Here is a 12,863-nt window from a genome sequence, read left to right on the forward strand (position 1 = left end):
TCTCTTGGCATAAAATGCAGTATATCTCTAATAGTTCTGACTTTCACATTGGTTTCTATTATAATGATTCTCATGTAGTATGTGAAATGCTTTTCTCATTTTTATTGAACGTAAAACAACGTTGGTCTACAGTTTAAAGTCTCCACATCCACCTATGTCCCTTTCCTGCTCGTACTTCTGAAGGTCAGCCGAAGTGCTCACGTGAAAATGTGACCCCAAAATTTGGCCCTGGCTAATTCAGTGGTGGCTGATTCAATGCAACCTTTGACCTCTGAACTCTTGATGAAGTAAAGCTGCTATTTTGTTCTGTCACTCATTGTCAGCAACACTCGCAGATGTGTTTTCACACGCGCGTGTGCGTGTGTGTGCAACGGCGTGTAGCACAGTGGGTAAGGAACTGGGCTTGTAACCGAAAGGTCGCAGATTCGATTCCCGGGTAGGGCACTGCCGTTGTACCCTTGAGCAAGGTACTTAACCGAAATTGCTTCAGTATATATCCAGCTGTATAAATGGATACAATGTAAAATGCTATGTAAAAGTTGTGTAAGTCGCTTTGGATAAGAGCGTCTGCTAAATGCCTGTAATGTATTGTAATGTGTGCATGCGTGTGTGTGCGCCAGTGCATTGAATCAGTTGCAATGTTTTAGACACATAAAGTGCAATTCAGACAGCATGCCTATTTAAATTGTTTGTGGAGAGCTCTCACTTTAGCCTAAAATAGCCCTGTGGGGTATTTGAGTAGTTTTAAGACACAATGAGGACAAACAAGAATGAAAATTCCTGTGAATTCCCCAGATATGTTGGGAAAGTGGTGTAGTTGTCATGGAAACAAGGCATTGTTTTCTTGTTGCTGTTTTTTTGTTGGGGGGGTGGGTGGTGGGGGGTGGGGGTAGGATTTGGGTTAATACTGTGAAGTGCTTCTCTGGTTTGTCACCTTTTTCCCTTATAAAATCTCATAACTGTTACCATGGTGTGTTAAACTATTTTCCTGTTGTGGAAAACATCTTTGTTATTTTACTTTATTTTGTTGTGAGGAAATGCTTTCTTCCATTCTTCCATTCTAACAATTGGATGTAACATTAATTACTACTTTATTCCAACTGTGGACAACATAAGAAAAAAATTATATGAGCAATTTTCCATGGCAAATTGGGAAAATATTCCTGTAATTCTTCATGTTTGGGACTGTTCTATGTCTAATAAATGCAGGTGTTCGACCTCTGCTGTTTTCTGCCATGCTGGCTTGAAATTTTTAAATTTCATCAAAGTTGGCTGCTCTTCAGAATGTGACTTAGGTATTGGAATGCCAGTGGACCATGGACCATGGTCTTTGTTCCCTTCAAGGATGTGTGTGTCTCTAATTCTGGCCTCAAAGCCACTGTAAACTGTCCACATGATTGTTATACATACATATTAAATCAAATAAGACATCAGGAAATTCAAAACAGACAGAGCAGCTTCTTATTTTCGAATGAACTGGTACTTCATTCCAGATGATTTTTGATCTTTTTCTGATAAAGTAGGACAGGATACAGATGCTGGTGAGGTATTTTTGGGCTAAATGTAATGGTGAATTTATAAACGTGATAAATGTGATAAAAATAAACAAACTAACCAACGAGCATCCAATTAGCTGTTAAATTCTCTCCCGCGTGTGATTGGCAACCTGAGAAATGATTTTAAACATTTGATGTGGAAGATGTGACTGTGAATGTGAGAGGAGAGCATTCAACAATAAACAGGCGGCAATCCTTGTTTCACTATATAAAGATTATTGGCTTCCTTTCTGTAAGATATGGTCCCTTGTACCACTGGTAAAGCATCTTATACTTGTTATCCTTTTTCATCCCATACGCACGGAATACTTAAATTGCAGTGCCAGATGAAGTTGAAGCATGTAATAACGAACAGTTAAATGTTCTGTGGAGAGGCGAACAGGAACTTGTGCCGCTTGTGTTCCTGAAAGAACAGGACTTTTTTTCTGAAAGTTACTGCCAGCCTGTTGTGATTGAAAGGAATGGAACTTCCATATGTAAGGCCAATAGGCAAATGACTAAAAAGAGCGGCAACAAATGATATGAGAGTCATGAGGGTCAAAGGTCAATTTGAAGTTGGGACTAAGGTCAAGTTAATTCGGGCACCTAAGGCTGCTGGAAAGGAAGTGCCAAGGTTGAGACATCGGTTTCTGTTGCAGGAGTATGCCATCGACAGGAATGAGGGATAAATTAACCTGACCAATCACAGTGCCAGTAGAGAAACGGTGTTGGCCTTTCCATGTCCGTCCAGTTTGGACACACAGTAACATGCTAACGTCTTGTACGCATTTTGTAAGTCTGGAAAACGAATTCATGTCACAGCAAGCACGGTTTCAGTATGAAATTTGAGTGTTTGCTGTACTGTAAGTTTGGGTAAAGCCTTTGACACCGAATTCATGCAATGTTTCGGGTCTTATGCAGAACAACCAGCATGACTTGTGCGTTAATTACCAGATGCATTGCCTAATAGTCTACTTACCAGCAATGTGAACCCGGAAATGTTGAGTACCCCAAAGTTTTATGTTAGAATTGTACAGTATGGGTCCCCAGCATTTAGAAACTGCCGGATGCTAACTTGCATCTGTTGGTAAATTAGCATAATCACCTATATGGACAATATTTCAGCAACTGCTTGGCCGATTTGGACAATATTGGAGTGGTTTTGGGGGTTATTGATGATGCTGAATTCATTTCTGACATTTTCAAAATTCAAAATGGCTGTTTAAACCAGAAGTGGCCATATATCAACTCCCGGTGAGCCGATTTTGATGAATTTTGAGCCGATTTTGAGGTTATTTATATGCTTAATACCTTATAAGTCGTTCAGCTGGGTTCCATTGACTGTCACTGCTGAGGTTAAGTGCGTTGCTCAAAAGCACTTGCAATGGCAATATCCCTCCTGAGGCACTGGCGTGACGTGACCTTTGGGGGTCAGGGTTCAAAGGTCAAACCGCTTATCCACTCTGCTATACACGTTGTCACTCATGGTCCCCCCCCAAGGTCATTAACGGCTCCATCCAGGCCAATGGATGGTTTTTTAACAAAACAGAAAAGAAAGGAAATGTGTGTTCTGTTATAGTTACATGTGTTTGGAACACCCCCTGCTGTTGGTACAAGGCTTTCCCCTCTGCATTGCTTCTCCTGCCCTTTTCCAAATTCTCTCATGTCGTCATGCCCACCATCCCCCCCCCCCCCCCCCCTCCCCCCCCGCCCACGCCCCTAAAAATGTTTTCTTATTGCCCTGGAAAAAATCTACTCTGTCATTAATTCATTCAATTTTATTCATTAATGAATACTACAAAGTGAGCATGTGATGCAGGCACAAACTAAGTGATAATGGCATCCTTACAGTATCCTGTGTTATACGCAACTGCAGGTTAAGTGCCTTGCTCGAGGGTACAGCGGCGGTGTCCTACCCGGGAGTTGAACCTGCAACCTTTAGGTTACAAACAGCTGTTTTATTGCCTAAACCTTGTAAGATGAACATTTGTACTTTGTACAGTTTTTATTTGTATATTTATTATTGTTTATTAATGTAACTCAGTAGTCCTGTAACTAAAAAGGTATAGGACTCTCTAGATGGCCACATGGGGAGGAAGTGATGTAAAACAAGGTGGCTGCTCCAAGGAAATGAAATATTTTTTCACACAGAGAGTGGTCAATGTGTGGAATAGCTTGCCTGGACATGTAGTAGAGCCAGAAACACTGGGTGTATTCAAGGCCTGACTTGATACAGTGTTAGATACTATCTAGCTTTTAGGTAAACTAAGCATTAAGTACAATTTAGTGGTAGGAATAGACAAGCAGTTTTGGGCTGAATGGCCTGTTCTCGTCTCACGTTATGTTATGTTATGTTATGTTATGCTATGCTATGCTATGCTACATTATGTTATGTTATGTTATGTTATGTTATGCTATGCTATGCTATGTTATGCTATGTTATGTTATGTTATGTTATGTTATGTTATGTTATGTTATGTTATGTTATGCTATGCTATGCTATGCTATGCTATGCTATGCTATGTTATGCTATGCTATGCTATGTTATGTTATGTTATGAAAGTGACCAGAAGCCCTGCTGGGGGTGTTGCGCAGTTGGAGATTGCCTCACCCAGGCGATCAGGCACCCATGGTCTGGATATCAGCTGCATTTGAGTGGCCATCTTTCAGTTTCCAGTCTGTGTGACTTTGGCGGTGGTGTGTATAGAAACGGGTGGCTGAGCTGCGTGTCTTGGAGGAAAGCCATGGGTCTGCACCCTCCTGTCCTGTGTGTTCCGAGCAGCAGGATCCGCCCGTAAATGTGATTTGAATTAATTAGACACTACAAATTAGGGTGGAAATTGGATATACACAGCGCTACATTTTGTGCCAATTTTTTTTTTTGTTGATTTTTTTAAAAAGGAAACAATATGGATCACAACAGGGGCACCAGCAGAGATTCTGGGCCCCATGAAAAGACCTCACAATGGGCCCCACCACCGCAGGCCCACCCAGTCCCTGTGCAATTACTGTAACCACACCATATTTTTTTGAGAGCTCCTTGCAATTGTCTTAACGATTAGTGTTCTCTCTTGTGAATTGAATTGAATTGAATTGAATTCCTGGGTCATTACTATGTTTGTAGCTCTTTGTGTATCTGTGGGCAGTACTCCTAAACATGTATGCAGTTTCTGCACGTTTTTATCCAGTTATATTTTTAATTCTAAAAAAGCCACGGACAGACAAAAAAGAAAACGTGTATCAGCAAGATAGCCCCAGCTTCTTGTTTTTTGGCTGCCCAAGGGAGTCTATCACCTAATTTACACATCCAGTACAAAATAGGCTTGTTTAGTCACACATTTTTGGCCCATTAGTAAATGTGTAACTACGGTAAAATAACTATGACGATGACTCCATCCTAATCGCAGTTTGCTAATAAACATCCACGTTAATGATGTGCCATTGTTTACGGGTTACTGTAAAAATGTGCTTTTCATCAGAACCGACTTCTTCTGAATTATATTATCAAATGTTGACATTAATGGCTAAATACAGATTGCCTCAAATCCCCATCTGATCTAAATGGCATGCAAATATTTATAATCTTACAGCCGTTTCTCGCCAAGTCGCATGACAGATGCTCATACTGTGTGCTTCCCTTTTGATCTACAGCAGCACTGGACCTTGCACGTCATAAAACGTTCTGTGTTGTTTTAACTAGCAGAGTTTATATGAGTGTGGGAAGAATGAAATGTACTTTATCGGGGTAAAATGGACTATATCAGTGCTGATTTAACACCGAGCAAGGGGCTGTTTGGAGTTTCAGAACAGCTCATTATGACATCACTTTGGAGCAAACCGCTACACAGTGTTTATTATTTGTGACATCATTCCTGCCAGTTTAGCTTGGAGAACACATGACAAATTGATCCTGATGGCCTTATAATCAGGCTGTCTGTTTCTGTTGAGAGAGTGAGAGAGAGAGGGAAACACTTTCTTCTTATCCCACAGACACTAATCACTCCCTATTGCATGCCACTGTCTGGCACCCAGGACGAGCTGGCACAGAGTATTATGGTCTGGTTCTCAAAGACGGGCATTCAGTGGAACGGCTGCAAGTTAAGTTGGTCCTTAACTTTAATGTAATAAAACATGTTTGTCCACTCCAAACACATCCCGAGATTGGCAGACACTGACATGTACAAAATAGCCCTGTGTAAGAACTAAAACAAATATCACTCACGTTATTTGCTTAAATCTTACACATTGCTTGGATCAAATCTCGCCCATTAAAGTGGTGTTGTGATTAGATTGGATGCAACCCACCCTGAAAATGAACGCATACACATGCATACGCACACACACACGCAATGCTCTCTTGCATTTATAGTGTAGTAAGAAGAAAGCACCAGAACCAGAGTGTTGACTTGCTTGGCCAGGCCACTGTTATTTATAGTATTTTTTTCCAGCCAAATTAACAGGAAAGGGGAGCATAATGCATCCTTTGTTTTTTCTTTTTGCCCCCTCTTTTCGTCCTGGTGGTAACGTGATGACATGTTTGACATGTGGCCCTCAACAGCATGCGGTTTCTCTTCCTCTCCCTCCCTCCCTCCATCCCTCTCTCCCTCTCTCCCTCCCTCTCTCCATGCCCGTTTATTACTTTGTGCCGGTGACTATCTGGAGCCCTTCTCTCTTTCTCTCTCCCCCTGTACCCTGGGGCCCAGGAGAGATTTTTGAAGTGGGGGGGGGACCAAACTGTGAGCAAAAGAAAGGTCTCAACTTTTAAGCTTATACAACTACCCTGATCCGGGGGGGGACGGATCGGGGTCCCTATGAAACTGGGGGGGGACGTGTCCCCCCCGTCCCCCCCGCCATCTGCGCCCCTGCCCCTACCCATCTGGCATGTGAACTGTTAGACACCAAGATATGCTGAAGCCTGCCCCCCTGCTCTGACGTAGAAAAAGTGCCCTTTGGGCTGCAGTGATAGTTTTTCGGGAACAGCACAGATCCCCTTTGCGACTCGGGAAGGGTTGCGAGGTGGTGGAGAATGCGAGCACAAAGGGGAAATATGGTTTTAAAAAAAAAACAAAAAAAAGAAAACAATGCCATCCTTCCCGCGATCCACAATTACAATTCCCCACAAACACCCCACCCCACCTCACCATCTTGCATATTGAACTGTTATAACTGCTTGTGTGTTCCCAGAGTGCTGGACGTGTTGATTGCTGAATCCTATTTAATACAAAACTAGTGGTCACAGGCAGCGACTGCCTTGTGAAAATAGGATGTTTTTGCCTCCGCTCCACTTGTGCTCCAGCTTTGGATATAAAAAAATCAAGCTTTTAATTAATCAATAAAATTTTTTTTTTTTTTAAAGCACAGATCATTTTCTTCCATTTGCCAGGCAGGCACTGACAGCTACATAACTGCTGTGGTATTGAGCCCACGGGCCGGGCACCGTGTGATACGCCTTTACTGGGTGTTAATTCATTGACAGGGCAGCCCGTTTCCACGGTGACGGTGTCTGTGGGCCCTGCAGAGGTGCGCCTGGCAGGCTGAATGTGTGAGAAACGCATCCGGGGCCAAACCTCGGGAGTCTTAAGCCCTGCTTAACTTTACTCAGGCTCGGTGGCAGCCATGCACTACTCACCTGAGATAAGTATGCACAGACCCCTAGGAGGAGCTTTGGCCAGTATCCACCGGTCACTTACGTAACGAGAAAGGCCCGCTGCATTCTGATTGGCCAGCTGATGGACCGCATGCATTCTGATTGGCCAACTGAAGGACCGCCTGCATTTGGGTGCAAGTGGAGGGAGGTTCCTTTCCTGTGTACTTTTTGTGAATGAGATGGTTTCCCCATGGAGGTGGTGAAAACTGCGGTGGTCAGCTGGTCCAATTTGTACTTTTGCCATCGAATTTCAGTCCTTTTTCTTTCTTTTTTTAAAATAGTTTTTTAAATGTATTTATTTATTAAATCGAAGATGATATATGTAAGTGTTAAAGAAGGCACTGTACACTTACAGTGAAAATGTGAACATTCTTTGTTAACCTTCATATGCAGGTAATTTGGGGTTAAGGCCTGGGACTGGACTGGGCAGTGGTCAAAACATAGGGAAAATATACAGCCCATCCACAACAGCCACCGCACCAGAATATCTATGCTGTCAAGCTCTGCGTTTCCCTGGAGAATGTCTAAGTGGCCCTTATCTCACTGCTTTTCAATGTTGTATTCATACAAAAACTTTCAAAAAGCTTATCTGAGTTCCAAGGCAACACCAACAACAACAACAAAAAAAAGACAGGAAACTTTTTTTCTTCTCCTTTCATGTCCGTGCCAAGAACATATCCTTTTCGACACACCATGCAATCCCGTTCTCTGAGACTTGACTAAATAATCAATGGGATTTTACCATCGAATTAATCGAGCATCTAGATACACGCTTGGGTCAGTCAGCGTTCTCGAAGGCTGACTTGAAGTTTCACCTTTTCTCCTCAGTACGAGTGAGAGCCAGACTCAGCAGGGGGTGAAGAGTCCGTTAGTTCACTTTTTTTTTTCCGAACACTCATCACGGATGCTGTGATCCATTTTTATAAATATTTGAAGTCTGAAACAAGCTTGGCAGTCAGGCAGTCTCGGGGGGGGGGGGGTTTGTGGGCCTGACATCACAACTGGAGAATGCGTAAACTTACGATGGCCGCAGGACGACAGGACACGGGGTGTTTGTGTGGCGCAGAAGTGACAAACGCACAGGAATATAAATTGGGCCGTTGTACCGTGGAAGTGCTGTCATCCTGATTAAGCTGAGGTCCTGACTCCGTGTTAAAGATCCAGTGGCACTGTTTAAAAAAGACTACAGGAGTGTTAGCCACAGCACCCTGGTCAAATTCTCACAAAGCTGGTCTGCATTACAAATATCTGGCAGGCTCCACCCACTTTGAATTCCCAGGTCGTCAGTGCAAAACAGAACTTTTGAGTTGCTGTACCTGGTTAAAAAGAAATGTAAAAATTTTTTTTCGTTTTTATCTCTTCTGTTACTAATGAGAGTTTTGAGACGTGCGTGTGGAGTAACGGTAGCGTGTGGAGTAACGGTGCGTGTGGAGTAACGGTAGCATGTGGAGTAACGGTGCGTGTGGAGTAACGGTAGCGTGTGGAGGAACGGTGCGTGTGGAGTAACGGTGCGTGTGGAGGAACGGTAGCGTGTGGAGCAATGTTCCCTCTAATTTTTCATGTATCTGGGCATACACACAAGCTCCCTGAGCAAACTGAGGACTACTGTGAGCAACATTAGATATGCACGCTTTATTTTTAAATAAGTAATTTGGTCCACTTAAAAAAAGACAAAAATCTGAAAAATGGGATGTGTAGATGTTATACAGTATGTGAGAGTCCTGCTTTGGCCATGGGAAGAGTCCTGTTTTGCCTGGCTGAGGGTCCTGTTCTGGAAGATATGAGACATATACACCTTTCAGACATAACATTTTGCTTACATTAAAACATTCACATTTTGCACAATGACTTGTGCTGTAGCTTGTGATACAGTGCAAATTCCTGTAACACTTTGTCTGTAAAATATCTAATTACACAGTTTTTCTTGGCATTTCTACTACCCATAAATGATCTAATAGTAACAACATTTAATGATTAATATCCATAAAGACAAAATCTTAATAACCGTCACTAGAATATGCACAAATCTGACTTAAATTTTACCTTATTTTTCACGTCTGTCCTTCTCACTTCTCCAATGGTTGTACACTTTGTCCAGGTTGATGGCTTCGTCTGCTTCTTGCTTTGACTTTATGCGCATCAGCTGGTCCAAATGTGTCACTTCAAGACGATTTCTGGATTTTGTTTTGATATGATTCATTAAACTAAATTCACAAATTCAAAGGCATAGTTTTTGCTTCGCCAGCTTTCTGGTATACTCACATACTTTGCCATGTGATCGTGGATTTGTTGAACTGACAGAATTGATGCATTCATTTTGATGGCAAGTAAAATATTGTCAATGAGAACTTTAACTTGTTCAGGGTCCGATTTTGTTTTGTGTGACAGCTCGTTCCTTTTCTCTCGCTCTTTTGCGCTCTCCCGCAATAATGTACCAATCCCCTGTCCCATCTTGAGTCTTCGTACAGTTTCGACAGCTTTTAAATGACTTTTATGCTGAACGTGATGCTTGAGATAGTCCAGCTTCCATTCAGTCCACATTTTTCCCTCTGAAAACTCACTTGCTACTTTGGCATCGCTGCATGTTTTGCAGAGTAAACCTTTCTCACTTGAAAAAGAAAAAATCTCACCCAATTTCACCGCTTTTTCTTCAATTTGCACATACTCCGACAGCCATTCCATCTTAAAAGAACTGCATTTCTTTTTTACTGTGGCTTGCTGAGTGGATGTGTCGCTGCCTGTTCGTTTCGCCACGATGCGGGGTTTGTATTAGCATCTATTAACCTGCTAGCTAACCTGCACGGCGCATATAGGCAGGGCCCAGACGCAAGCACCGTCAATGCCATGATTGGCTTCGTACCGTAAGTGAACCGTATCGTATCATTGGCTGGACACCTGTCACTCACTGAGTGAGAAACAAAAAAACAATATTATTGGGCGAATTAATTAGATTAGATTAGGTCTAATATTAGATATGAATTAATACGTTATGTTGATGTTGTTTATGCGCTGGATAGATTTTCTTGTGCGCTGAGAATGTGCGGGCAGTGCGCGATTGCGCACGCGCGCAGCTTAGAGGGAACATTGGTGTGGAGTAACGGTGCGTGTGGAGTAACAGTAGCGTGTGGAGTAACGGTGCGTGTGGAGTAACGGTAGCGTGTGGAGTAACGGTAGCGTGTGGAGTAATGGTGCGTGTGGAGTAATGGTAGCGTGTGGAGTAATGGTGCGTGTGGAGTAACGGTAGCGTGTGGAGTAATGGTGCGTGTGGAGTAACGGTAGCGTGTGGAGTAATGGTGCGTGTGGAGAAACGGTAGCGTGTGAAGTAACGGTAGCGTGTGGAGTAATGGTGCGTGTGGAGAAACGGTAGCGTGTGAAGTAACGGTAGCATGTGGAGAAACAGTAGCGTGTGGAGTAACGGTAGCGTGTGGAGGAAGGGTAGCGTGCGGAGTAATGGTGCGTGTGGAGGAATGGTAGCGTGTGGAGTAACGGTAGCGTGTGGGGAAACGGTAGCGTGTGGAGTAATGGTGCATGTGGAGTAACGGTAGCGTGTGGAGTAATGGTAGCGTGTGGGGAAACGGTAGCGTGTGGGGAAACGGTAGCGTGTGGAGTAATGGTGCATGTGGAGTAACGGTAGCGTGTGGAGTAATGGTAGCGTGTGGAGTAACGGTAGCGTGTGGGGAAACGGTAGCGTGTGGAGTAATGGTGCATGTGGAGTAACGGTAGCGTGTGGAGTAACAGTGCGTGTGGAGTAATGGTGCGTGTGGAGTAATGGTGCGTGTGAAGGAACGGTAGCGGTAGCCTGTGTATTAGCAGGGATCCGGAAGCAGTGGCTGGGGCCCAGCAGCGGAGGCTGTGGGTAATATAGCAGACGCTTTATGGTCTGAGTGACAGGGGACTTGCACCAGAGCCTGCAGTCTTTAGTGGGGGGGGGCGGGGGGGCAAGGCTAGGGAGGCCTAGCTCTCTGTCCGAGCAGACCTTCCAAAGCTCCGCACAGGCAAAGGGCGCCCGTAAATCAGCCGAACACCCCAATATTAGGGCCGTGGGGGTCACCCCGGTCATAGTAACTTACCGCACAGACGACCTGGTTTCCGTCTTGTCCGCAGTAATGGACCTTATCAGCCGGTGTCCGGTTTAACGAGGCGGCTTGAGGAAGCTCTTCATCGCACGCTTCCCTCAGAGGCTCAGAGACGCGTCTCTGTCTGTGAGACTGGTGAGACGCCATCAGGTTTTCATTTAATTGATTTTTCTTTTCTTTTTTTTATGAACAGAAGAGGGGTTTTTAAGGGTTTGGAAGCCGTGCGTGCGCCTGGACGCTGTACCCGTCCATGATTGCAGTCTTCTTCGGTTTGTCTGTATATTTTGAGGCATCGTTGCAACGAAGTACACACACACACACACACACACACACATAAAAGACAAGAAATGCCAACCAGCATCAACAAAAACAACCACGACCACGACCACCTTGAAACAGGACGTATTGTTTTGGTAGAGGCGTCTCACTGTCCGCAAGTATTCGTAAACTTCAGCCCTGGCTCACGTTGGCCCAGCAGGCCTAGCGGTTCTGTGGAACGCTCGCGTTGTCAGTTTTGAGTGTGACTGGGCCAAGCCGATCCTTCCCCGTGTCTTGTTCTCGTTTTTTGGAATTTTGAACAAAACACTGGGATTAGAATGGTGAGGGACTGTGTGTCCACACGGACCCCAGGGCGAAGACAGAGCGTGGCAGAAGTACGGTCGCCCTCGGCAGCTCTCCGTTTGTCTCCTTCTGAAGTCATGCTCACAGAAATGTTCTGTTTATGTGTGGAAAAAAAATTGTGTATGCATAGCAGACTTGTTTTGTGCTTTTTGTCTGAAGTGGGGTGGGGGTGGTGGTGGTGGTGGGGGGGTGGTATGGAAATTGCCTGGTCCAAAGGGAATTTGAAGGCTAACTTTCATGCTTATATATTTTTTGTGCCGGGTTCACTAAAGAGCAGTGAAGGATTCTGGGAGACCCTGGCAGTAGCACAGATATGGCCCAGTCAAGGGTCTAAACTTAAAACCCTGTCTTTATCACGGCCGGTCTCGGTGGGGTTTGTGCGGTGAAAACACATTTGAGCAGGACTTTTGCGGAGGTGATGGGGTGCATGTGGTTACCCTCCATTGGGTTTAACGTACATGCGAATCCAGGAAACCTGCACAGGGCTAACTGATTCTCAGGTTTACCCTCCCAAAAAAAAAACTGCACCCGAGAGGGGAAAGCTGACCCCCCCCACCCAATAAACCTGCATCCCATCGCACCCGTCTCTGCAAAATACAGTGCCTATTTGTCCCAGCCTTTGGATGTCTGGATAAAGATGTGCATTCATAATACTACTACTACTACTGCTACTGCTACTACTACAACAACAACAACAACAAAACATTTATATCACTGGACCAACATTGTAAACCTGCTTTAAATTTGTCCTTATTTTATACATGACAAGTTACAGTGCACTTGCTTTATGTAACAGCTTCCTGCAAATTCAATGAAGGTGATTTGTGTATGGAAACAACTCATGTGATTTTTAAACAGATAAATAAATGAAGAAATGTTACTCAGGGCACCTAAGTGGCACCACATTTCTGGCACTCATCGTAGCATTGGAGATTTTGCACCAAAAACACACACACACACACACACACACACACACACACATCC

General features: G+C 44.1%; 1 long non-coding RNA gene across 1 annotated transcript; it reads right to left on the reverse strand.

Moving 5' to 3' along the window:
• Window positions 1-8,794: 8,794 nt before the first annotated feature.
• LOC135239433 (uncharacterized) lies at window positions 8,795-9,928 on the reverse strand. The gene is made up of 2 exons (XR_010325371.1): window positions 9,226-9,928; window positions 8,795-8,953 (listed from the first exon to the last, which is right to left on the reverse strand). It is a non-coding gene; the product is annotated as an uncharacterized LOC135239433 (long non-coding RNA).
• Window positions 9,929-12,863: the final 2,935 nt, after the last annotated feature.

Source organism: Anguilla rostrata, chromosome 14 (assembly GCF_018555375.3).
Source record: "Anguilla rostrata isolate EN2019 chromosome 14, ASM1855537v3, whole genome shotgun sequence".
In the NCBI taxonomy this organism is placed as follows: Eukaryota; Metazoa; Chordata; class Actinopteri; order Anguilliformes; family Anguillidae; genus Anguilla; species Anguilla rostrata.